Source organism: Microtus pennsylvanicus, chromosome 8 (assembly GCF_037038515.1).
Source record: "Microtus pennsylvanicus isolate mMicPen1 chromosome 8, mMicPen1.hap1, whole genome shotgun sequence".
In the NCBI taxonomy this organism is placed as follows: domain Eukaryota; kingdom Metazoa; phylum Chordata; class Mammalia; order Rodentia; family Cricetidae; genus Microtus; species Microtus pennsylvanicus.
This window is the reverse complement of record NC_134586.1, coordinates 47,322,501-47,348,605: the sequence shown is the minus strand read 5'-3', so window position 1 is coordinate 47,348,605 and position 26,105 is coordinate 47,322,501. Positions and strand designations below refer to the sequence as shown.

At 44.6% G+C, this 26,105-nt stretch overlaps 1 protein-coding gene across 8 annotated transcripts in view; it reads right to left on the bottom strand.

The window, feature by feature from the left end:
- Nucleotides 1-26,105, bottom strand: part of Foxp1 (forkhead box P1) — a 609,381-nt gene that overhangs the window by 239,160 nt on the left and 344,116 nt on the right. The gene's annotated exons all lie outside the window — the stretch shown is intronic.

Below are 26,105 nucleotides of genomic sequence, written 5' to 3'. Positions count from 1 at the left end.
TATGAGGCATGGATATAGCTCAGTGGTAGAACTCTTGCCTAGCATTTGTGGGATACTGCGTTCACACCTCAATACCACCCAAAAGTAAACTAATTAAATAAATACTAAAGTACTAAAATGTCTACTAGAAAAAATACATAGAGTATAAAAAATAGAGAAAAAATCTGCTGTCTCCTTTTATTTTTTAGGTTTTAGTTTTTGGTTTTGTTTGTTTGGTTTTTTGGGGGGCGGGGGGATAGGGTTCTATGATAGAGTCCAGGTTGTCCTTGAACTCATAATCCTTCTACCTCAGCCTCCTAGGTGCTAGCCTTACAGGCAAAGACAATACCTGACGCTAACTATACTACTCAATCCTGTTACTCTCTAAGCACAAAACCATTAGCTTGGGGAGTGAGTCTAGGTACCCAACCAGGACAAAATCTACCTTCTCACCACCTGTACTGTACTAGGCAATCCACAATGCAGGTGATTCCTGTGTGTTCCCTAGCTTCCAGTAACAATCACCACTTCCTCTTCATAGAGAGCTGAGGCTTGGGAATGGGACAACCGCTCAGTGGGTAAAAGCCCTTCCAACACATGTCTTAAGTCAGAATGGCCAGGGCCAGCATCTGAGAGTTGTCCTCCAATCTCCAAACATTCACAGAGGCCTGCACCTGTGCTCAGCCTCCAAAACAGGTAAATTCTAGGGAAAAAAAATACAAGACCTGGTGAGTTATTTTCATGTCCAGAGTGCCACCGCTAGCCGTGGTGGGCACAGGAGGAGAGACTTTCTCCTTTGATGCCTGAGCTCTCACTCACCGCAGCATGCTTTCTGAAGGCTGACGTACAGGGTCACAAGCCAAGTTCACAGACTAAGACTTGGAAAGGAAAACGGTTAGTCACTAAAGGAAGGAGTCAGTTCAAACATCAAAGCTGAGAAATGCCTAAATAATTAAGACTTCAATGTGAATTCCCAATACCAGACAAAACAGAAAATATTTCATTCAAATTACCCATAGGTACTAATACTACCCTACTTCTTTCCCACTACACTAGATATATAACCCAAAGAACTCTGGACACCTTTAGGAGGCTGTGCTTTTGTTAAAAACTGACAGAAGTCTATTCTCTGCAATTTGCCTGAGGACCAGACAGTAGAATGACCACTTGAACAATTCCCATCTTGTCCATTTTCAGTAATGGTCTCTAGCAGGTACAAGGCACACGTCAGGAACGCAAGGCCGTAATGTGTTAGTTAATCTGGTGCTGAAGTAGACGGAGAATGCCATTTTATTTAGCAGGTGTGAAGCTACAGGTGGTGATGCTCATCTCTTTGGATCTGACTTTCTAGCAATTACTATCCTTTAGGAACTGCCTGCAGTTCCTTACCTCCCACTATGGAAAGAATCAGTCAAAACAAAACACCACCCAAAACAGATACAAGACAGGCAACAAGAGACCAGGAACATGGAAGCATCTCCTCTGACTTAAAACACGCAAATGTGCTAAAGCCTCCGGGGTTTTCCCTAACGCTTTAGTTTAGCTCTACCATACCCTGGCTCGTTCGTATGTTTGGGTACTTAAGAGAAAAGGTTTCAGGTTGGATGTAGCTCAGCGGTACTGCAGGTGTCCCGAACACACCTGGAATGTACTAAGTCAACCACCCGTATTATAAAAAAATGAGGGAATAGAGAGATGTCTCGGGGTAGTCAGTACTAAAAAGCCCTTTTATTATTAGTTATGAAAAAGGATACATAAATAAAAAAAATGTTTCCCATCTTCTGGAAAGTCTGTCTATGCAAAAGAATGAGTTAGCGAGTGCTAACTGGAGCACATGGGCTGGAGGGCTTCTCATTGGTGCAACACCCATCGGGGACAGACAACTTCATGAAATGCCCATGTGGAAAACACGGAGTTTTGGTATCTAAGAGTATTTCGGATACTGTCTGGGTCAAGAGTATTTCTATCAAACATCCAAAGCCATTTAATACACTTTTATAGCTTCTTCATATAAAACCCTCTGGTACATTTCTCAAACGCCCAAGTCTTCATTTCTGAGACAAGAAAACTGACGCTCGGTTGATTGGGGGTAAATACAGTCATATAAAGACTCTTCATTTCAGACATGAGCTTAAGAAATGACCAAGACTTCCTTCTTTAGCCAGTCTTTGGCTAAGTGATCAATGAGCACATCAACCAGGAGAAACTAAATTTCAGCAAAGACAAGAGCGTGGCAGGTAGATGAAGAAAGGGTCTTAAAATACAGAGAAGGAATGTACTGGAATGTTTCAGGAAATGACTGTCTTTTCCTCTCGACTTCACACAGCGTCAGTAGAGAGCAAGCACAGAGCCTGGAGAAGCATCCTCCTCTTCACCATGGAGCTCTACACTCTGTTCTTCCCAGGGGTTTTGTCCCAAGCACTTGATTTACTTAACCTCCGCTCCTCCTCTCTGGGACACTGTCTTACCAAAGAACCACCTGCACCGTAATGAACTGGATGCCTGACCCTCTGTACAAGTGTCTATGGTGCTTGAATTAGAGGATCATGTATATGGAGGCTTCGGCCACCTTGTCCCCATCAACCTGTCCATTCTTAAGCAGGGGGCCAAGCCTTTCCCCCACTTCTCACATATACCTTCTGCACACGACCAGGACCTGCTTAAAACAACTGATCCATATCCCGTAGCTCTACAAGCCTGACACTGCCATCCCATGGCTGTGAGATGCATACGGAAGCCCAAACCATGCACTTGCCACCTTGCTGGGAGATATGACAGAGATGCCAATTTCAAAGGCTCACTTTGTTTTAAAAGGGGACTTTTAAAAATAATAAGAACTGGGTCTCCCAGGCTTATTTAGTGTTGTTGCCAACAGAGCTACTCTGTGGAAACCTTCTGGAAAATTCATAATGTCCAGGCCAATGTATTCATAGTAAATTAAAACACAGCTTTATTATTATGATTATTTCCTTGGTTACAGTGTTGATGCTGAAAATTTTAGGAAAAACAAAGCCTTGTTATCACGTCTGTGAAAGATTTCAAGCTAACAAAAAGTTCAGTCCTGACTCCAGGGCGGTTAATTAAGGCTGACCAAGTCAGGCGGAAGTAAATTAACTTGGCTGATCAATTATTTATATGAAGCAGAATAAATGCCCTTAAAGAACTTGGTCTGTTCACAAAGGGATGTGTAAATTAAACCAAACAGAGTTTTGTAAAATATGCTTCTACCGCTATATGGGGAGAAGTGAAGTTAAGGGTAATGCCACTTCCTGGACACTGAGCAGAGGAACCGTGGGCCATTATCTCTCCCAAGGCTAAAGGGACAACTCTCTTTCTCACTGCACATCTGCGTGCAGAGAAGGACGGATGGGGACTGCAATGCTGAAGAGACAACAAGGGCTAGGAGCAAGGGAGGGAGGGGTGGAGGGACGGAGGGAGGGAGGGCAGAACCATGAATGTTAAGATTCCAGAAACAGTGAACACGTGTCTCTCACTCTCTCATCAGTTACTTTAACAGTTTGGAGGTTGGCAAAGCAAAGAGGGGAGGAGGTGGGTGGGCTAGTTTTGTTTCTGAACTTTTTAATTATTCATCAAGATTTTAAAGATCTTTCCTAATCTTGTATCAAGCATTCAGGGAAAAAAAACTACCGACAACTCTGTCTTTAGAACTGGTTCCTGTACAATGCACACAAGGTTGACATGGTAACAGAAGACAAACAAAGGAGTTTCAAGGAGCAAGGTGCAGCTCCATGGTGGGGTGGCCTAGGACATCAAATAAGCCCCACCCTCTAACCACTCGTGTGTTGCTCCCCTGCAAGAGAGGCAATGGAACAGCCCAGAGGAGAGTCATAGGCCCTCAGTGGAAGCCTCGCAGGACTGGAGATGCCACAGGTCCATCATAAGGTCTGACACCCTTCACTTGGTGACATTGGAGCTGTGAGGACAGCAGCAGGGGTCACATTCAGGGGTTAGGAAGCAAGACAGGAGAGGCATGAGAGAGGCACTTCAACAGCCCACGCATTAAGGAATCCCTCTCTAGAAGCAGAGCCATAGGGAAGAAAAGAAGTGGACAAGGAGGACAAGCCAAGGAAGAGGAACGTTGACAACAGCTGATCTTGTCCTCTTCAGAGATGACTCTAACAAGCCATGAATGAACCCTTCAGATGACAGTCTTTCTCTGTCCACAGCCCCCACTGGCCCCATGCCATGGAGAGACCACCCAAGCACACGTGTGGTATGAGAAGTCGGGGTGTTCAAGATGCTACCTTCCAATACCAAATTTTCATAATTATAACAGAAAGGCGTAAATTTTCTAATGCATGGCAGTTCAAAAAGTAATCAAGGGAATGAGCCGCAGGGCTATTTTAATGTATGCAGAGCTAGTGACCCACAGTAAATGGGAGGTAAGCTACAATGAATGCAAAGTAATGCCTGCGTACTAAAGTCCTGGTCTGATGAGGGACGGCTAAAATTAACACCCAATTAATTTCCGAATTGACAAACAAATGAAACCCATAAATCTACTTTCTCATTAATTTTCTTGTGGTATAATTTAAAGCAGTAATATGAGGGCAAAAACTGAACATTATCCATCATAAATATCAAAAGATAGCACGGTAACACCGTAAATTATGCATATTACCTGTTGTTAAAAATGATTTATGTATTATCAACTTTATCATGCACTGTAGAGGTCTCCATCTATCTTGTGAAAATCTGGAATTTCAGTAAACGCACAGGAGGAACGCAACTGTCAAATGCATGCTCAAAACAAAAACAAAACAAATGTGACCTCTTATTAAGGCACAAGGGAGGGAAGGGCAGAGCTGGGATTATCACAGGTCCCCGTGAATAGAGATGGGTATTGCAGAAGTGATGTGCTGTTTCCAAGGGCAAGGAGGCTTGGTTCCTAGAAGTGCGCGGGTCCAGACATACAGTGGATGAGCTCACTGGCCGAGTAGGGGACATTCAAGACTAGGAGACTAAGAACACTAGCCGGACTTCACAAGACAATGTTTCCTTCCAACACGGCTCAATGGGGTGGCTCTCCTGCCTTCCTATGCTTCAGAGGAAGGAAGAAGAGTTGAACAGCAACGAGTTTGTGCTCATTAATTAAACCAGACAGAGTTTATATTTGTTAATTAAATGGAAGGAGAGACACTCAAACTAAAAAGTTCTGTTTGGGGCAAGGAAGATGGCTCAGTTAGTAAACTGGCAGGGAAGCACACACGGCAATCCCAGCGCCTGGGAGGCGGAGACAGGCAGATCCCGGGCTTAGTCAGACTCAGGCTAATGAGCTCCAGGCAACAGACAATCTCTGTCTTAAAATTAGACAGTGTTTCTGAGGAGTGACACCCAGCAGTGTTCCCTGGTCTCGCACACTGGTACACATAGAAGTGTGTACACACACGCACACACACTCCTTTTCATTCCCATTTCTATTAATTTAGAAACCTCTTTCACTGTGTTCTCTGTTTCCCAGAATTCCTTTCACATAAGAGAAATTTGATAGATAACTGCTATATTTCTGACAAAGTGACTAAACATCTTAAAGACCCAAGTCTAACCTTCTGATCAGAAGTGACATAGGCTTTAGCCACCAACTTCAAACATTTACTTTTAGAAATGCCATCTTTTCTATAATTCTTTAGAAGAGTTACTACTCGTGATTTGAAAAAATCAGTTTATCTTTAACTCACTATCTTTTTTCTTCCCTTCCTTTCTGATGCTGATGATAGAGCAAATGCATGGCTTTGTGTATGTCAAAAAGTACTGCCACTGAGATATATCCTCAACCTTTAGACTTTTGAGCGCAAGGTCTTACTAAGTAGTCTAGCTGGCCTCGAACTCACCATTTTCCTGCCCCATTCTTTCCAATGCAGGAATTAGAGGCATGGATCACCACGCCCTACATAGTCATGTAAGGTCTGAATAGAAATCTAGAAATCGGTCTGTCTCACTCATTGAAAATTCAAGATAATCATCTGGGGGAGGGGCTTAAGTCTATCTCATGGCAGTGAGCATTTACGATGCACAAGGACAATTCAGATGGACTGTAAATGGAGGAGAACAGGATGTTTAACTTCCTCTGGAACCCATGATGTAGACTAGAGTTGGCAGAACTGGTTGACAATAAAATAATGAATGTCTTAACCAAAGCAAGATTTCTCTTTTCCAGCAGGCTTTCGGTGTGAAAACGGGAGCCTGCAGAAGCCTTCACACAGCTAAGGAGAAAGGATTTCTGACTCTCCATACCCTGTGTGCACTTGAGAGGCACCATGCCCAAGCATGGACACTGTGGTCTTGCTAAGTCAGCCACTAGTGAGTCCCGGAAACAAGCCCCCCTCACACACAGTGTGCTTCTAAAAATTGCCCGTGTCTAGTTTAGAGTTTGATAGGGTGGACTCCAGTATATCTGCCTCCTTGACAGATGGCCAGGGTACAAGAGAGGAGGGAGGTGCTGTTAGTGTGGTAACCATACACAGAACGTAGGTAAGAAAGCCCCCCGCTGGGAAACACACTGGAAATGAGTAGAGAGTGGGGGCCCACTCCCTGGCACACTCAACCGCCCTGGCGCACGTCATTAAAAGAGAGCGAAGGGGAGCTTTGCCAATCCAGAGTAGGTTGTTTGCTTTGCCACAAGGAAGCTGCTGAAGGTCAGGCGTGAAGGGCCAGGTGTTCCGAGAGCACAGTTAAAACACACTTCCACCCAAGAAAATAGGTTTTAAGTTTGAGAACTGGCAAAGCCTGTAGACTTTAATCATCAGAACCTCCAAGAAGATAAGTTCTCTCATAAAAAGGCCAGTGGAATAAAGCGACCAACAACCAGTTCAGAGAAGGTTTTTTTCTCCCTCCATTTCCATATTTCATATAATTTAATGTACACAAGGCCAGGTTTATACTGCCCATTAATGAGTGGCGTGTTCGATGACACACTTCATGTGTCTGCCTCCTCGCCTGGAGCCCCTAACTGCTCAGGTGGCCAAAGGGAACAATATGCTCACAGCAACCCGGCAACACTGTGAATGCGGGCCATGGGGACTCTGTCGCCTGCACTTCTCTGTCCCGTGAAAGGAACAATGATTTAATTTTATCCTTCAAAAACTCTAATAGACACGCATATATATCCTGCTCCCGGAAGTTGCTCTCGCAGACAGATTAGTTTCTCTGAGATAAAAGACACCATTTTGCCACTGAAGGTCAGAGGCTGCCCCTCACCCCCACCCCAGCCGCTAACCTCACCCGAGCCTGTGCCTTCTAACTCGGCAAGTGCTGTGAAGTCCAGTTCAGCATTAGACAGAAGGCAAATTTAGAAACAGTAGCAAATCGTCTTAAAAAAAAGATCCAACCACAAAGACGGTAGGAGCTGAATTTTCTCTGCTGTCCTCAGAACACCACAAAAGACAAGACTTATCTAAAGAAGTTCCCGGTGTCAAAGGGACAGGAATCATACACACACCCAAAGCCAAACTAAAAGACACCAAGGCTTGTTTTGCTGAACTAAAAATGGCACAAGACATAAAGCCATCTTAAAATAGATAAGAACGACAAGTTAGAGAAAAACATCGGTCATTAAGAATATATAAAATATATATTAAAGCCAAGCGGTGGTGGCTCACACCTTTAATTCCAGCATTCAGGAGGCAGAGGCAGGTGGATCTCTGAGTCTGAGGCAAGTCTGCTTGATAGAGCAAGTTCCAGGACGGTCAGAGCGAAACAGAGAAACCATGTCTCAGGAAACAAACAAACAAAATATATAGTAAAAGCGCAGTTCCTTCAGAGTTATGCCACAGTACCCTTCCAGATTATATCAAGGTAAAAGTTAATCCCCACTCCTCAGACTTAACAAAGGACACACTTAACAGACCAAAGCACCCCCAAATGTCAGCACATGAGACAGAGACAGAGAGAGACACAGTGAAGTCCAAGGGCTGTACCTGCGAACGGCTCCCTTCGCTCATAGTCCAGGCCTTTTCTCCCTACACTTTCCGAGTCCTTGTCTGCTCCACACAGAATTTTCTAGCCATCTGATGCTCTATGACTGAGCTGGTGGCCTTTCAGGAGATCTCGCCCCTCTCCGAAGAAAGCAAACAACTGCATAGATATCATTACACTAAGGAAATCTCTTAGAAAAGCCAAACAAGTCGCTAATCTCCCCAGCCCCTTCATCCAAGCAAGAGATAAGAAAAGCAAACCTAAAGCGCTTTCAACCACATTCCAGGGCCAGGCTCCCCTTTTCTTTCTTTATCGAAATTCTAGCATTTAAGTCCTGTATGTGTGTATTTGTGTGTAGTGTACTTTTTTTTTTCTTTTTAAACAGAACTGACAGGATAAACTGCTGCTTCCACCCGCAAACAAAGCAATATTTGTTTAATAACGATTGCTGCCATGGGTACAGTAAACAGGGGGCCCAGCATTTGTGTTTATGAACAAACACATCATCTTACCAGAGCAATTTAACATTAACCAGGTGGAATAATCAACAGATTTCATAGGTGACACCAGGGGCAGGGGAAAGTAAACAGAACTGGGGAGGAGAACAGGGCAGCTTCCCGAGAATGAAGGTCGAGGGAAGGAGGCAAATGCATTGCCGAGTAAACAGCTGGGAAGAAGGCAAGATACACATGCCGTGTTCTCCTGACATTTAGAGAAGCAGGAAGGTTGTACATTACATGGATCAGCTGCTGACCACCAGGAAATCCAACTGGTTGGAGACCTGGCCTGCTTGTTTGCACAATGCCATGTTTGTGGATAAACAGCGATTTGCTATTACCAACCGCTATTACTCATCATGGAAGGCAGGCTGAAGCAAGCAGAAGCTGTTTAACTCCTTCCTAGGGACACTACCTAGAGCGTTGAAAACATACAGTGATGTGTACCCCTCCAAAGAAAAAAAGCAGGTCATCCCAAACGAGATATGTCAACCTTAGGCAAGGCCCTTTTATTTCATGACTTGCAGATAAAAAGACAACAGAGGCTTTGGTGCAAAGTACCCAGGACTGGGTCTGGAATGGGCTTTGCGAAAGTCTATGATGTTTTCATGCTTCAGTAACTGCATTCATTTCCTGGGCTCATCTTCTTTTATCAATGAAACACATGGGTCAAACACAGACCCTGATGCTGAGAGTTCCTTCCAGAAGGGAAACCCTCATGGCTTCTTCCTCCATATGCAAAGCTTCCATAACCTTCCTGGGCCAGCAAACACATGGCCCTCAAGGGCCTCAAGGGCCTCAAGGACTCTACAAAATTTAAACTATGCCACATGAAAATAGTGTCCTTAAAAAAAATAAAGGACATAAATAGCCAGTTGATGGTATATTACACTGCTCAGGAGTTCCTTGTGAGATTAGCATTTGGGGGAAAATCATATCTTTGCAGAAGCCAGGGAGAATTAATTCACCATGTCCATTAGGAAGAAATATTTAATCTTCGAAGATTCACTTCATGTGCAAACTGCCATCCATAGCAAGCTGACTCCCAGTTAAGATGTTATCACACCTTCCCAGAAATGCTGTATTTAGGGATCCAATCTACGGCAAAAGCATTAGTTTTAACTTACTTTACAAATAGCATAATATCATGAAACTACCTAATTTTGGTGCGTGTGAAGAAGATTCCTCTGTTACTTAACTACTAATAAGCAAAACACACTGCAAAACAGTTTGGTAATGTATCTAACATCTTACACTTACAAATCCATTAATTAATTTTAAAATCTCACCATTCTGCTACTGTAAAATACAGTGAAATACTGCTGGTTATCCAAGGCAAAATTTGAGATTGAGATAAAAAAATTTTTTAGCAGGGCGGTGGTGGCGCATGCCTTTAATCCCAGCACTCGGGAGGCAGAGGCAGGCGAATCTCTGTGAGTTCAAAGCCAGCCTGGTCTTCAAGAGCTAGTTCCAGGACAGGCTCCAAAGCTACAGAGAAACCCTGTCTCGAAAAACTAAAAAAAAAAAAAAAAAAAAAATCTTAAAGAGACACACTCTAGAATTTTGACAATTTCAAGATTCATTGTAACATTATTTACCTTTTTGTCTCAAACAGGGCAATAAAATCTAACTAACCCCCCTCCCCCACAGCACCAACCTCCCAGCATCTATGAAATCTCAGCCTTCACTGGCTCTTGTTTCCCTCTCTTGCTCCAATTATCTAATCTCTGTCCTGCAAACTTAAAGTTACAAAGCCTCTCCCTGTGTTCCCCGGTGTTTTTGTTTTGTTTTGTGCTGTGGTTTGTTTCCATGTGCTCTGCTCACAGCCTTCTTTCCTCAAATCAACAGAGCCCAGAAGGCCTGAGCACTCCCTGCTAGGGGAAGGATTTCCCACTGGCCCCAGGAATAGCAAAATATGTGGCCTGAGGACTGGGTAGCACCCTGTAAAGTCTCTCTTGTGCCTGGAGAAGGCCTCAGAGCTAGAGCTGTTCTACTAGCCTAGAAAAGGCAAACCAGGCTTGCTCAACGACGTGATGATGCAAGCACATGGCAGACGCTCTTCCTCCTCCAGTGCTTTGGAACAGAACGTTCCCACATTCCAGGCTCCCTAACCATGGATGTGGTCAGCCTGACAAGGATGCAATGGGGAGCAAAGTGCCTGACCTGACCCCCAGTGAGAGATCCTAATGCAGAAGTTGTAGCCTGCCTTGGAGGTTTTCTCCTGAGGCAACAGTGGTTGCCACCATGTGCCCTAAAACTCCTTCCAACTTCTCCCTCCCTCCCTCCCTTCCTCCCTCCCTCCCTCCCTCCCTCCTCCTCCTCCTCCTCCTTCTCTCTCTCTCTCTCTCTCTCTCTCTCTCTCTCTCCTTCCTCCTCCTCCCTCCCTCCCTCCTCCTCCTCCTTCTCCCTCTCTCTCTCTCTCTCCTTCCCCCTCCTCCCTCTCTCTCCTCCCTCCCTCCTCCTCCTCCTCCTCCTCCTTCTTCTTCTTCTTCTCTCTCTCTCTCTCTCTCTCTCTCTCTCTCTCTCTCTCTCCCCCCCCCTCTCTCCTTCCCCCTCCTCCCTCTCTCCCCTCCCTCTCCTTCTCCCCCTCTCCTGCCAGGACTGCGCTAGTAGGATACCCATACAGCGGGATAAGCACTGTTTGTAATTCCAAATGGCACCCCTTAGCATTGTCACCAAGTTCCACTGATAACAAGACCAACAACTGAACCCTGACTTTTGTAAGGCAAAGGTGGACCTAGGCATGCAGTCAGTAGCTATAAAGAGCTGAGGGTGACCACAGGAAAGACGGAAACCTGGCATCCCGACTCTTCCCATATATTGCCAGCCCTATCTAGAATCACTGTGAAGCTGACTTTCAAAGGCTCCGTTTATTCACTCTACTCTCTATGGACCCCAAGTTCACAAAGGTTAATATTAAAAACGGATAACATACTGAGTAAGATGTCTTTAGCACAAGCTCTTCATTCAGCTTTCCAAAACTGTGCCAAGGGACACTAAGAGGACTTGATGGGAAAGTCTAGTTGGGTCTCACAAATTCTCTCTGGGAGGAGAAACCTAAGACTCTTTGAGAATCTCAAGTGTGTCATCTGAGGGGACACTGGGACCAGTTTCCCAAGCCAAATTTCTCCCCTCCTCCTCTGTCATTTCCATCCACACCTACTCCCTGCTAATAAAAAAAAAGCTCATATTTGATAAACAAATGTCTCTTCAGGAGAAATTCTGTATTGCTTCTTCAAAGTGAAAGGCAGCATGGAACCTTCCATCAAGACAAAGGCCAGCATACAGGTAGCAAAGCCAACCGAGGTAACACTAGTCAGTCTACACCTGCGTCCTGAGGCTCCAGGGAGGCACAGCCTTTCTTTGTTCAGTGATGAGCTGACACTTGGTAAAGACACGTTAAAGATACAACTGCCAGATGCTCTCCTTGGCCTTATCAAAAGGATTCAAAAATATTTGCAAATAGGGAGGAAGGATGGCTTAGGAGGAAAAGGCAGTTGCCACCAAGCCTGGGGACTTACGTTCCATCCCCAGAACCCAAACAAGTAGAGAACAGATCATCACAATTTGTCCTGTGATCTGCACATGTTCACTGTGAATTGTGAATGTCCACATACATGCACACTAACTCACACAAAATTGTCTGAAACATTACATAGAAGGAGGGGTCTTAGTCTCTGTAAAAATTATATACACACACACACACACACACACACACACACACATGCATCAAAGATATAATTGAAAATAAGACTGTTTCAGCATCAAACCATAATCTTGAGAATTTGTGAATCATTCATGAGCCACCTAAAATTCCTCTCCAACTCACCAGTGAACAATGCAAGCTCACATACTGGGGAACAATCTGGAATCAGAGGAGACACAGGGAACTTAAGAGGATCCAGGATGAACCCAAGACTCAGACGCTATCTTCCTAGCAATGGCTCTCATAAAGCATTCATTAAGGACCCACTGAGCATGTTTACACTACTAGGGAAATAATCAACTGAGAAATAAGATTTTCTATGCTTGTCCCAAACCAAACAAGGCTCCGGGATTCCTGGACTGAACTGCGCATGGTGGTATACGGAACATCACAACAGTTACGGCGCTGAGCCTTTGCCCACCTCTTCTCGCTCCGGCAAAGAGCCAGGGCATCAACTACTTCAGGCTTGTGGCCTTTCCACAATGCAAGTTCAGAGTTTATTCAATACCAAGCAACTATGATATGATAAGAACCATAAGCATATCATTCAAATGCTTTATTGGTGCGAAAGATGGATGCTTTTATTAGCCCAACCTTCTTTGTAATGGAGTGCCACTGTTGACCCAGCATTAGCCTCATTCCCTGCCATTAATCACACTTCTAAGAGCTCATTTTGCCTTAAAATCTTAAGAAATTGCTATAATTTAAAGACATGGTGTCTACATAATGGGAAATGCTTCATAGATTGTATCATTTCTTAAAATACAGTAGGTTTTATGAGAACAATGGCCATGATGCAAATGCATTGCAAAATGAGAATTATTTTTATCATACATATTAGATATATAAAAGAAAAGGCAGAATATAAGCTCTTTTTCATATCTATGGCCTTCCCTTGTCTGCACTCTTTATACATTTGGAAGGCCAGAAACATAGGTAAGTAGTTTACAGAGACCAGGCCCCTCCCCCTCCAAAAAAATCCCACTGACAAATAAATGAAAACTAAAAATTAAAGAGGGGAAGCGTCTATAGAAGAGACAGATGTGAAAACACATGGTGGGCTTTAAGAAAATTCCATACACCTTCCATTGCACATTTATCGTCTACTTCCTGTGTCTCGTCTGTCCCACTGAAGGAAACTAAGAGAGGCCCCTCAGTAAGTGGCATCGGGATGCACTACAGCTATCCGCCAACTCACTTGCAGTGTGATTTCGATACTACAATGACACCCTTCGCTCAGAGGACATCATCCCATTAAAGCACCTTCCTGATGGGCTTAGGCACCACAGACCCCTATAAAGGAAGGCATCTGGGAGCCTCTCATGCAAACACATCTTTTTTAATGTGTCTTTTCATCTTTCCTTGCTGCTATACAACTAGACTGCAGCACACACAAGTGTATATTCAGATCTTCAATACGCACTAAAACAATGACATCATGTCCCAGTCAGGCAAAATGATTAGGAAGACACCAAGTTCTACTTGCTCCAAAGAATGGACTAGCCTGAACGTCAAGGATGCAAAGAGAAAAGCCTAAGGTTTACAAGGAATCTGGGGAACACTCAAGAGCTGGTGACAAAGGGTGGAGAGGAACAGAGCCAAGGAATGAACTGCTCCTTCTGTAACAGGCATTGCCAACTCAGCAGTGTGTGTGTGGGGGGGGGGGGTCCCTTTGAAGGAGTATATTTCTCTCAGTGGTGCTACATAGGCAAGGTAAGCAACAGGCGTGGAGTCCTCTAGTCAACCTAGCAAAGAGGCCGAATGCTGAACCCTCCACCATTCACAGGAGCTGTGGGGTAGTGCCTGCCCAGGGAGGCTATTGCAAAAATGTAGGTCTTCACCGAACTGCTTTCGCCAGTGTATCAGAGGCATGCCAGCATGTCAGACAGGCATAGAGGATGATGGCAGCTTCTCTTCACACTCCAGCTGCTAGACCCACTGGGCGGCTTCCTGGCGGAGCGTGGAAACAGCCGACGTCTGATGAGACAATTCTCATAAGGATTCAATGACTTGCCCAACAGGCAAGGAGATTTTTTTCAGGCTGCATTTTGGCACTTACAGAGTAAATATGAGAGAGGGCACAGGGTGTCTTCAGAGCAGAAAAATGTTGTTCATCTGCCTCCCAGAACAGGAAGCTACAACCAGAACTTTCCTCTCCCGTAAAATGGACCAGTATTAACACCACAGGGAAGACCCATCAAAGATTGCGGTCCCTGGATGGCAGGCCAAAAAGGGCCAGCTGATAGAGATGCTAACCAAGTGTGTATCTCCAGCAGGGGCTTTGCTGTTAGAGATGCTCTTGTCGCCAACACACAGGAAGTTATCCGCTTTCCACTGCTACTTGCAATTGTGTAGAAGATGGCACAAAGCTCTGTGAACAGCAGGAAGGACGACTCATGGTCTAGGACCACCTAAGCCTTAACATCCACACACACTCAGAGCTGGCGGGATGCTGAAAAGGGATGTGGACGTGCTTAGGTTTCATCCCAATCTCTGCCAACGAACCACCAACCATCCCGTTTTTCCCATTTCTTAGCTCTAGAGCCATACCCCTCTGTATCTGACTTGGATCTTTCTTCTCTAAAACGCTTATTCTGTGCCCAGTCACGTCAAGGCCAGTATAAGTGTTGGGGCGACAGTGGGGAACAAAAATCAATAGAATCCCATCAACGTGGAGGTGAGGATCTAATGGAGACGACAGGCATTAATCAATTAGCCACATACAGAAGTGGAGACAGAATGGAGATAAGTGCTATGGTGAGAAACGCACGGCCTCTGAGAGCACAAAGGTAATATATGTAAAGTGCCTTGCACGCAGTAGGTGCTCAATAAATCACACCGATGATTACTCGCTCATAAAACCCAGCCCTCTGGGAAATACTCAAGCACAGAACACTCATCTGGTCATAAAAAGAACCTGAACCTGGGCCTGGGTTCTCAGCTACCCCTTTAAGAAAACGTTTTTCACGCTGTCTGAATGAAGAGGATAACGTCAATACAGTCTGTATTTCGTGCTGCGGCGCACAGTGGAGTTAGGTGTAGCTTACTGTGGCACAGTTAAAGGGCAAACGGAGGAGCAGCACAAACCAGCCTGGTTGTAAGTAACCATGGGATTACTATCACTTGAAGGCAGGAAATGTCTTTAATTGTCTCTTAGTGGCATTTCTCCTTTGTCTTTGTGCCCATAGTTGGTTGAAATCTAATATGAGCAGGTAGGATTAGCAGCTTGCACTTTGAGTATGGCTATCAATGATTAATTATTAGGGTGCCTATCAGGTGTCCACATGCAGGAACACTGGACAGGAACTAAACAGTGCCCATGACCCAACTCCAACCACTGATAACTTCTACCCAACAAGAGGTGACATGGGTCAGTCACACTAAATGGCAACCTAGGTGTGTTCAAAGCTGATTGGACAGCCCTCTGATGTCTCCCATCTTCCCTTCAGAAGCTTCCCACAGATCCACTAATGGTGTAGGAGGTCCTTCTGTATTTGTGTTGCTTTAATTGGTTATTAAAGAAACTGCCTTGGCCTAGTTGATAGGGCTGATCTCAGGTAGGCATGGAAGACAGAACAGAATTCTGGGAAGAAGGGCAGAGTGGCAGACGCCATGAATCTCTGGCCTGAGACGGACGTAGGTTAGAATCTTGCTGGTAAGTCACAGTCACGTGGTAATACACAGATTTAATAGAAATGAGTTAATCAAGATGTGAGAGTTAGCCAATAAGAGGTTATAGCTAATGGGCTAGGCAGTAATTTAATTAATACAATTTCTGTGTGATTATTTCGGGTGTAAGTTAGATGGGTGGGACAAAAAGCAGGCCCGCCTCTCCTCACAACATCCTAAAGCTAAAAAAGACTTTGAAACATGATATGATCTCTTCACACTGTGAAAATTTAAAAGGTATTTGCAATGATGTGCCCGTGTGTGGGTCTGTGCACATGAGTGTGTTGCTTGTGGAGGCACTGTGTCTCCCTGAGCTGGAGTTCCAGACAGCTGTGAGCCTCCAGGAATGGGTGCTGGGAACTAAACTCAGGTCCTCTGGAAGAGGCTGCTCTTAACTGATGAGTCATCTCCAGCTCCAGTAGATAGTTTTGACCTTTTTTTAAATAGAAGTTGGAGGGGCGGAAGGGATGGCTCAAAGGCTAAGCATACTGACAGTTCTTCCAGAGGTTCTGAGTTCAATTTCCAGAAACCACATAGTTGCTCATAACCATCTGTAATGAGGTCTGGTGCCCTCTTCTGGTATGTATAATAGATAGGAATAATAAATATAATAATAATAAATTAAATAAAATATAAAATAAAATAAATATAAAATAATAAATATAATAAATGGGAATAATAAATAAATAAAACTTTTAAAAAATATGAATAAAAGTTGGAGTTCATCACAAGATGAGGATCTTTGCCAGGAGGATGTGCCTTCACCTTTATCAGAGCAGCTCTGGTAGACAGTTCTAGGACCATACACAGTGCATTTTGGGTAGGCAGGTATACCATGGACAGGTGGGTTCAGGCTAGTGTGGCTCATGTTAAGATATCAAGCTTTCTCCCCAACCCCAATTAACCCCCCCCACGGCAGGGTTTCTTCTGTGTAGCCCCGGCTGTCCTAGAACTCACTATATAGATCAGGCTAGCCTCAAACCAGAGATCAGCCTGCCTCTGCCTCCCAAGTCCTGGGATTGAAGGCATGAGCTATCACCACCCAGCAATATCCAGTACTTAAAACCCAGTAGCTGAGTGACCTCAACCATCATCACCCAACATTGAGTACCTGCCTGACATTGTTAGATGGAAAGGGGCAGATCTACAGGCAGCTTGGCAAATGGTCCGAAATGGGCACATTCTATTTTCATAGCATAGACTAAGATATCTTTGGGATAATTTCCTTTGATGTGGGAGGGTCTTCTGTTTTGTGTGATTTCATTGGTTAATAAAGAAACTGCCTTGGCCATTTAATAGGCCAGTCCTTGGGTGGAATAAACAGAACAGAATGCTGGGAGGAAGAGGGAAGTGAGGCAATCACCATGCCTCTCCTCTCTGGGTCAGATGCTATAGAACCAGCCCCCAGGTCAGACATGCTGAGTCTTTCCCATTAAGGCACCACCTCATGGTGCTACACAGATTATTAGAAATGGGTTAATCAAGATGTGAGAGTTAGCCCATAACAGGCTAGATATAATGGGCTAGGCAGTGTTTAAAAGAAAACAGTTTGTGTATTGTTATTTCGAGGCATAAGCTAGACAGGCGGCCAGGAGCCGAGCAGCAGGAACACAACTCCTTCTACAGGATCCAACTATTAAAAGTCTAAAGAATAAAGGAAATAATATGCCAAAAGTAATAGAAAGAATTAGGAAAATAATTCTGCCTAGCAAAGTGTCCCTCCATAGCAGTGAGGATGAAGAGGGTGACCTCCGCCAGACCAAGAACATCTGATCCCATCCAAAGACATGCTGGCCATCACAGCTGGGGGAGGGGATGTCACCAGCTTCAACTGTAATGCTACAACATTTGCATTGCATGGTCCTTACAAAAAGTACTATCTGGCTCTACATGTCAGGAGTGATACAGCAAGAAATGTGTTCTAGAAAAATGTGTTAAAGCTGGGGAGATGGAGGCAAACAGATCCCTGTGGCTCATGAGGTAGCCAGCCTAGTCCATTTAGAAAATTCCGGGCCAATGAGAAACCCTGTCTCAAAAAACAAGGGACACAGCAAAAGCTGCATTCTGGACTCGACACAAAGAACTCCAAAGGATACAGCTGAAGCTGTATTCTGGACTCTACACAAACAGGCACACACATTCACCTACACACAATCAAAATACACACACACACACACCTTTTCTGCTTTTATCATGGGATCAAAACAATGAGTCCTGGTGTTTGTTCAACAACACATTTATAAGGCATCTTCCAACTTTAATGCTTTAAGTTGTGTTTTTTGTTTGCTTGTTTTTTGTTTTTGTTTTGTTTTGCTGTGTTTTCACTTCATGAATGCTACTGCTCTGAGCACCTTTGGTGGATCTGGTGAAGTAATCTTTAGGTCCATGTGGATTCAGTACAGCCATCCCTCAGCACCCTGTCTCCTACCAGGCACACCCAGATTTCCACACATCCAGACTTTTTCTAAGGGTGTGGGGTCTGCATGTGACCTGTTCCATCCTTCTGTATACTCTGCCTCCAGATTGCTTACAGTACCTACCACGACATACACAGTTGCTCTGCCACATTGTTGGGGAATACATTAAAAAACAATCAACATGTCAGTGCAGATGCGGTTGTTTTTCTGAATACATTGGATCTATGATTGTCTAAATGGATAAGCCCACAAAGAGCTGAGTGGAAAAGGAAGTGGCCAAGCTTGAGAGGGAAGACTGGAGTGGGAACCTGCGTGTGCACAGGTCACTATATGACTGGGATGAGAGTTGTTTGGTGGGTTTTGGGTTTGCTTGATTTGTTTGTTTTTTTAAATAAGTTTTTAATTAATAAAAAAAAGAACCTGTTGTATGCTATTATGTTTGTGTTCTGACAAATAAAACTTGCCTGGAGATCAGAGGGCAGAGCTAGCCACTAGTTAATCATAGAGGCAAGGCAGTGGTAGCACACCCTTAATTTCAGCACTTGGGAAGAAGAAGCAGGAAGATCAGGAGTTCAAGGCCACTCTGGGCTACCTGAGATTGAGTCGTCTAAAAGAGAGTCAAGTGATGGTGGCACACACCTTTCATCCCAGCACTTGGGATCTTATGCTTTTGATCCCAGCACACGCGAGGTGGAGACAGGATCTCAACCGGTTTAGCTTGATGGCTGTAGAAACAGGATCTCCCCCATTCGGCCTGAGGATTCAGTAGAGGTAAGAAGTCTCTCTATGGCTACTCCGTTGCTTTTCTGGCCCTTCAGCATTTATCTTAATATCAGACTCCAGGTTTTTATGGATAAGACTAATTAGGATTGAGCTCCAAGAACCCAAAATGAGGTGAAGGCAAAGAGGCTGTAGACTCATGAGAAAGATGTCTTGCAGTCCTAAGAGGCAAGAAGCCTTGGTGCTCTGTCTGCCTCCACTATCCCTTTTCCTCAGTTCTCCTTCTGATGTGCCTGGGAGGAATGTCAGAATCTTCCTCACTGTTGAGCATCTCTTTCCCCCTCTTCTCCCTGGTACGGCCAGGTGACTGGGAGAAGTATACAGCTTTGTCTCTACTCCCCCCCACCACTGTAAGCCCACTGGCTTTGTTGAGGATCCCCAACCCACCACTTCAAAGGAGCCTGCAGCAGCTAGTTCTAATTGAAACTTTCCATCCTTCTTCTCCTTGACTCTTGGTCACTCACAATAATCATTCAGATTATCTCTCTTGGAAAAAAAAAAGTCTCCCTGTAGACACATATTTCCCTCTTTCCACTGTGTGCATATGTGTGCATGTCTGTGGGTGAACATGTGTACCTACCCATGTGCTTGTGTGTATGGATACCTGGTCAATGTAAGGTTATCTCCCCATCACTCTTCAACATATTTCACCAGACACATTCTCCCACTAAGCCTGGAGGCTCACCATTTGGCTGGGCTGGCTAGCCGGCAAGCACTGGGGACTGGGCTGTGTCTGCTTCCCCGGCACTGTGATTAGAGGGTACGCACACCACCACGCCATGCTGGGTATCAGGAATCAGATCCACATGCTTGTAAAGGAAGAACTCTGGTGTAGGAGGGTCTTCTTTCTATGTGTTGCTTTCATTGGTCAAATAAAGAAACTGCCTAGGCCTTTTGATAGTGCAGAACTTAGATAGGCAGGAAAAAGAGAACTGGATGCTGGGAGGAAGGAGGCAGGCAGAGAGCCTCCCACCATGAAGCCGCTAGGTCAGACACACTGAATCTTTTCCACGAGCTTGTGGTGATACACAGATTTAATAGAAATGGGTTGAATCAAGATGTGAGAATTAGCCAATAAGAAGCTAGAACTAATGGGTTAGGCAGTGTTTAAATGAATACAGTTTCTGTGTAATTGTTTCGGGGGTTAACCTAGCCTGGCGGCCAGGACACAGCCCACCGCCACTTCTTATTACTACAGAACTCGACTGACTAAGCTATGTACCCAGACTCTGCGTTTCAAGGGGTCTTCTTCTACCTAAACTGTCATTCCCAAAGTCCAAAGCCAGAGCAGAAACTCTTTAGTAAAGGGCTAAAGAAGAACAAAGTCACAGGCTGTAGGCCATCTGGGTTCTCACCTGATGACTTAGCACTGTTGTGGACACATCATGAAAACACAGGGATACAGCTATGTGCTCATGAAACTATACTAACAAAAGAGCTATATGAACTCCTGCCACAAGGCTGCTACCTGCCAACTCTGGCTCCCAAGTACTGGTGACCATGAACTCGTCCTGTCTACACACTCACCAGTGAAAATCCCCATCCATAGCTACAGGCCCTGTTGCTACACCCTCTGCGGGGTTGTTGTTGCTATTAAAACCTAAAAGAATCCCGAACTTGGTCTCATACTGAATCTTCTGCTTCTCCATCCATCCAGAATCCCAGCCTGTTCTAATTCCTGGATTCTCGGGGAAGCATTATCCTGACCAGGCTTTCTTCCTGCTCCTGTAAGTCCCACGCGACCAACTCCATTGTGTGTGTGGTAGTTAGTACTGTCAGACAGACAGGATCTTGGATCCTACAGCAGACACACCTCTGAGTATGCCCAGGGGAAGTAGCCAGATTGAGCTAATTAAGGGGGAAGATCCACTGTTCTTGGGAGCAAAGCTTCTCACAGTGAACTGAATGAAGGGAGCACGGGCAGCATCGGGCAACATTCCTCGGTCTCTGCTTCCTGCGGGGGAGACATGCCTACCCTCCAACTGGTCTTCCTAGCTCTAATCGTTCCTTACCAGGATGAGCTGAATCTCCAAACAATGAACCCAAACGAACCCATCTTTTCTTACTTGGTTTGGTCAGATATCTTGTCACTGCAGGAAGGAAACACTACGCTGTACAACACTGGGCTTGTGTCTCGCTTTCCATGTCTGACCTCGCTTCCACTACTCTAAGAATCTGGACTCCACAAATCCCAATTACCAGGCTTGCATGTGATTCTGTGCTTAGACTGCTTCTAAACCTCCAGGGACTCCACATTCCCCCTACTCCCCTTTCCCTTTGTGAAGTCCCCAAGCTCTCATCCCACCGTGGACAACACACAAGCCACTGGCCATATGTGGCTATCAAGTGCCGGAAGTATGACTTGAGCACTTGTAGAAATGAATTTTATACATGTATAAGTTTAACATAAATCAGTTTAAATATAAAATTTAAAACTGATGCTCAATTCTGTTCCTGGGAAACTACTGGCTTTATGAAAGCTAAAATCAGAGCAAATATTTTCAATGAAATTTTAATGTTTGAATTGAGAGAATTTGTCCAAGGCTTCCCCTAAAAGGAAAAAAATGTAAAATGATTTTTTTCATGCATTTTTATTACTCACTACATGTCAAAATAATTATATTTTGGTTATATCAGATGAAATACACATTTATGTTTGATTCTTTTTACTTTCTCTAATGTGGCTACTAGGAAATTCTACGTTCTGTCTCTGGAACAACCAGGCTTTCTCATCCCTTTCCTATTAAAGCATCTCACTATTGAACCCACGCTAGAGAATCTCTGCCACCACCTCCTCTGCTGCATCTCCAAGAGGGAATCTCTTAAAAGAGCTGAAAACATTGCGGTGAACCATTTGCATTATGTAGGGTTTCTGTCTTTTTGATAGTAACAGTAAGCCATGTATTGTGGTTTGCAGCTAAAAGGAAATAAGGCTGCTTAATAAGTAATTCAATGTCAGATAGATGGTGGGTGGGTGGAAGGATGGACAAACAGAGGTAATGTCCAGGTAGGATTAAGAATCTATGCCCGTCTGGGTTTAGACAGTGAGTCAGCTTCAGTGCTGTTTCCGATATTTCAGGCTCAGGTGAAGGAAGGATGATCGATGCTGTTATGATAATATTAAGTATGGTGCGAAGAGACTATTCTCAAGAAGCAAAAATGGCAACAAAAGCTGACAGGGAGCCACCACTACAGACACAACAGCTCAACGGGAGCCACTGGGTGAGACTGAATGTGGGGTGGCGAGGGAAGAAGGGTCTTTACAATTAACCATAGTGGGCAGGGGATAAAGAGGCAACATCAAGCATGGTACTTCCTGAATAAATAGCTACTCTCCAAAACACAGATTAACCACCATTGTTTTAGAAGAAGAAACTAAAGATCAGAGAACATTCTCACACAAACACAACCACAGCAAACAGCAGTGAGAACATCAAAGCCATCCAATGTGTGCCCATTACAGTCTAGGAGAATTGGGGCAGAGCCCTGGAGAAGGAAGGACAGAAGTGGGATCAAGATAGAAAGGGAAGGCAATGGTTTAAGGATAGAGAGGACAAAGGGTATCCCCAGCCAACACCAAATATCTTCACCCTCTCTCACTTTATTCTCCTCTCCCCACTGAAAAGAAAATTTTCTTTCTGTAATATTAAGCCTGTCCTCCATCCTTTTTGTTCTCCCTCCTGGCCTCTCATTCTATCTGGAAACACACTCGAAGACTCCAACCACAAAGGTACTTGTGGAATCCACTTTTGCCCAGCTAGTTCCCAGCCTTCCTCCTACTAACTCCAACTTTTCCAAAGTCTCCTTCTCTTGATTCCTCCCATTCTTACATAGCATTGTCTGTGCTATGGACAAGTCAAGGGATCCTTATTCAAAATGAGGTTGGTGGTTAAGCTTAAGGACAGCCGCTGTGAACACAAGGGATCTGCAGGCACACACCAGAAGTGAAGAAGCCACGAGGACTGCCCAAAGCAGCCTGTGATACAGAACACTGCCCTCAGTGTGCTTTAGGGGAGTCAGTGATGCTCACAGGCTTAGGGGAAGCTAAAGCTTGGATAAATACAGGGGAAGCAGAGCATGTTATGGGTAGACAAGGCAGCGAAGTGGACAGCTCAGCGTGCCATGGAAGTGTAGATGTAGGTGCTGTACTGGACGAGGAGGGAAGAATACACTGAGGGGGTTACAGTCAGTACAAGTAACAGGAACCCGTGGAAACAGGAGGCTGTCCTCCAATCGGTATTTGGTTGTTAGCATCAAAGTAAAATGATAAAGAAAAACAGTAAGGAGGCTTAGACAAATTGATAAAAATCCTTCAGAGAGCAAAGCCAGCACCCAGCACAGTGACGTACGCTAAGCGATTGGTAGATATTTGCTGAATAAATAAAGTTAGAAATAAATGAAACAGAAGTATCACCCCACTCGGCATGTTGGATAAAACTGATAAGATGGTGACCACACACGAACACTGGAGGCCGAGGTCTGCAAACAGGCTTCTTTTGGTCGCTGCTCTGAGACAGGATTTCTTTATATCACCCAGGCTAGTCTTTAACCCCTAAACTGAAGTGACAGTCCTGCCTCAGCCTCGCACTCCACCACACCAGCCATATCAGCTCGCTTGTTCCGACAAGGCTATAAATTATTCAATTGGAATAATATAGATGATACATTTGATGAAATTAGAAATATCTGGCAATGAGGGTGCTGAAATATGCTAGGCTCTGGAACCTAGCAAACAGTGGGTATCTATTTGTTAAATGAATGAATGGATATGAAAATAAAATGAGGTCAAGGGTATCCCTAATCGAAAATGCTTAGAACCTGAAGTCTTTATTTAGCCTTCTTTGCACACATACACACACATATGTATGTATATATACACACATGTATGCATGAGTGTGTATATATATATATATATATATATATATATATATATATATATATATTAAGCTATCCTGCAAAGGGGGCTTAAGTCAAAACATGAATCATGCAAACCCCAAAGTTGCCTTTTCACCATAATCTGTATGACATGAGGTTCAGAGTAGGATATACCCATTGTAATATTATGATGGTTCCCTGCATCTCAACTTTAAGATCCCTCAGGGTTTTGCATTTTTAAATGAGGGATGCTCAGATTGTATACATCGCCCACGTGTTTTTAACACATGCCCACTACCATTAGTGTGAACGAACTCACCCAAGTCAGGTTGCACAACAGGGAGGAGAGCTGTGGCACCCCGCTCCACCCAGACTTGATGACAGAGGCCCTTGCCGAAGGTGGCAGTGGGTGAGAGTAGAGAGGCCCCAGTCCTGCTCCCGTGAGTTACCCACCACATAAGCTGCCCAAGAACTAAACTGTCAATGCCCTTTGCTTGGCAGGCGCGGCTGAGTAGCAGCTTGACTCAAGGCCTCTTGATTCATCAAGGACTAATGCAGCTCGCTTTTCCTAACGCACCGGAAAGGAAGCGGAGCTGGTAAGAGAATTTATTCTTTCTCTCCGATCACATCATCTCGGATAATAAAGGCATGTTAAACAACTCTTGAGAGAAATAGGAGGAAAACATTTTACCATGAAGCTCTAAGCCACGTTGATGTTTATAAGTATTACGGGCAGAACTGCAAGGAAGACTTCTGAACTAAGTCGTAATTGCTAATGCCTCGGATTTATTCCCTGTAGGATTCCCCATGATAAACACAGATTTGCATATTTTGAAGGTATTTCGTCTGTCTGTTAAGCATTGCTCTCACTGTAAAGATATTTTCTGTGCCTGGAAGACCTGTTTTCTTTCCTCGTCTCATTTGTAGTCTTGGACTACTCACTTGTGTAGGGTTAAGACAGCCCCTTTAGGGGGCGGGGTTTGCCTCGGGCGAATGCGTACCGATAAATGGGCCCACAGGAGGCGGCTCCGGCCCTTCCTTCCTACCTCCTGTGCTATGCGGGAACTTCGGTCCTGTAAGTTTATCATTAAAGTGGTAAATATTCTTTAATATCTGCATTGCATTTATTTTACGCCAATACACACTTGCTCTATCCTGGGTTAGGAATTGCCTCCCTCAAATGCTAATAGTTGGGGGACAGAATTTGATGAATGGAGACAGGAATAAAAACCAAATTGTATCTAAGGAGAGACAGGCCAGGCGAGCCTGCAATGGCTTACACTGCTAATCCTAACACTGGGAGGCTGAGGCGGGAGGCTGTCAAATTGAAAGCCAGCCTGGGCTACGCTTTAATTTCAAGGCTAACCTAAGCAATATAGGAAGAACATTTCAAAAAAGAAAAAGAAAACAAACAAGAAATGGGAAGAGGGAAGGAAGGGAACAATGGAAAAGAACAGAAATAGGATGTGAGACTTCTCAGTGAAGGACAGGGGCAGGAAGGGGGCTGAGAAGCCTTGTTTAGACATTCATGTCATACGGAAGATCCAGAAACCATTTGACTTCAAAACATAAAGTAGCTTTACAGGCTTGACTTGTAGGATCCAGACTTCAGAGGCACCCGGGAGAGGGGAGTGGAGACCGGAGAAGCCCTAACAGATAGATGTCTGCACTGGGCCATGCCTAAGACACCAGGAGCCTGGGCAGCTCTGGAGAAAAGTTATCACTCTGTACTGATGTCAATCTTCCCATTACCTGGAATCTGGGAAGGAGGTGTCATATGCATCCCCTGGGGTCTCAAGGAGTAACAGTCTCAGGATCTCCCTCACTGCAAACCCACGACAGGGTCACTGCATGAGACTGGCTTCCCACAGTGACTCCCACAGCCTTGTTGGCCAACTCCAACTTCTCACAGATGCAGCTCTCCTGCTCAGGGGTCCTTGCAGGCATAGATAACAATGACATCAGGGTCTACCCCAAAGTCCCCCTTACATCCTGGGGCCCCCTGCCTGTACCTCCCTGACCCATCAACTTCCCCCCTCCTGTGTATCTGAATCTCTCTCACTGCATCTCACTCCCCTTCAACTCTCTTCCTCTTTCTGTTTATCTTTCTCAAATCTTCCTCTGTATCTTGTTTCCTTTGTCTTCTTTTGGTCTGCTTCTTTTCTCCTCTCAGACTCTGTATTTCAGAATTTTTCTCTCTTTCCTCACCTGGTGAGACTCCCTGTGCAGTTAGAAAGAATTCTGGCA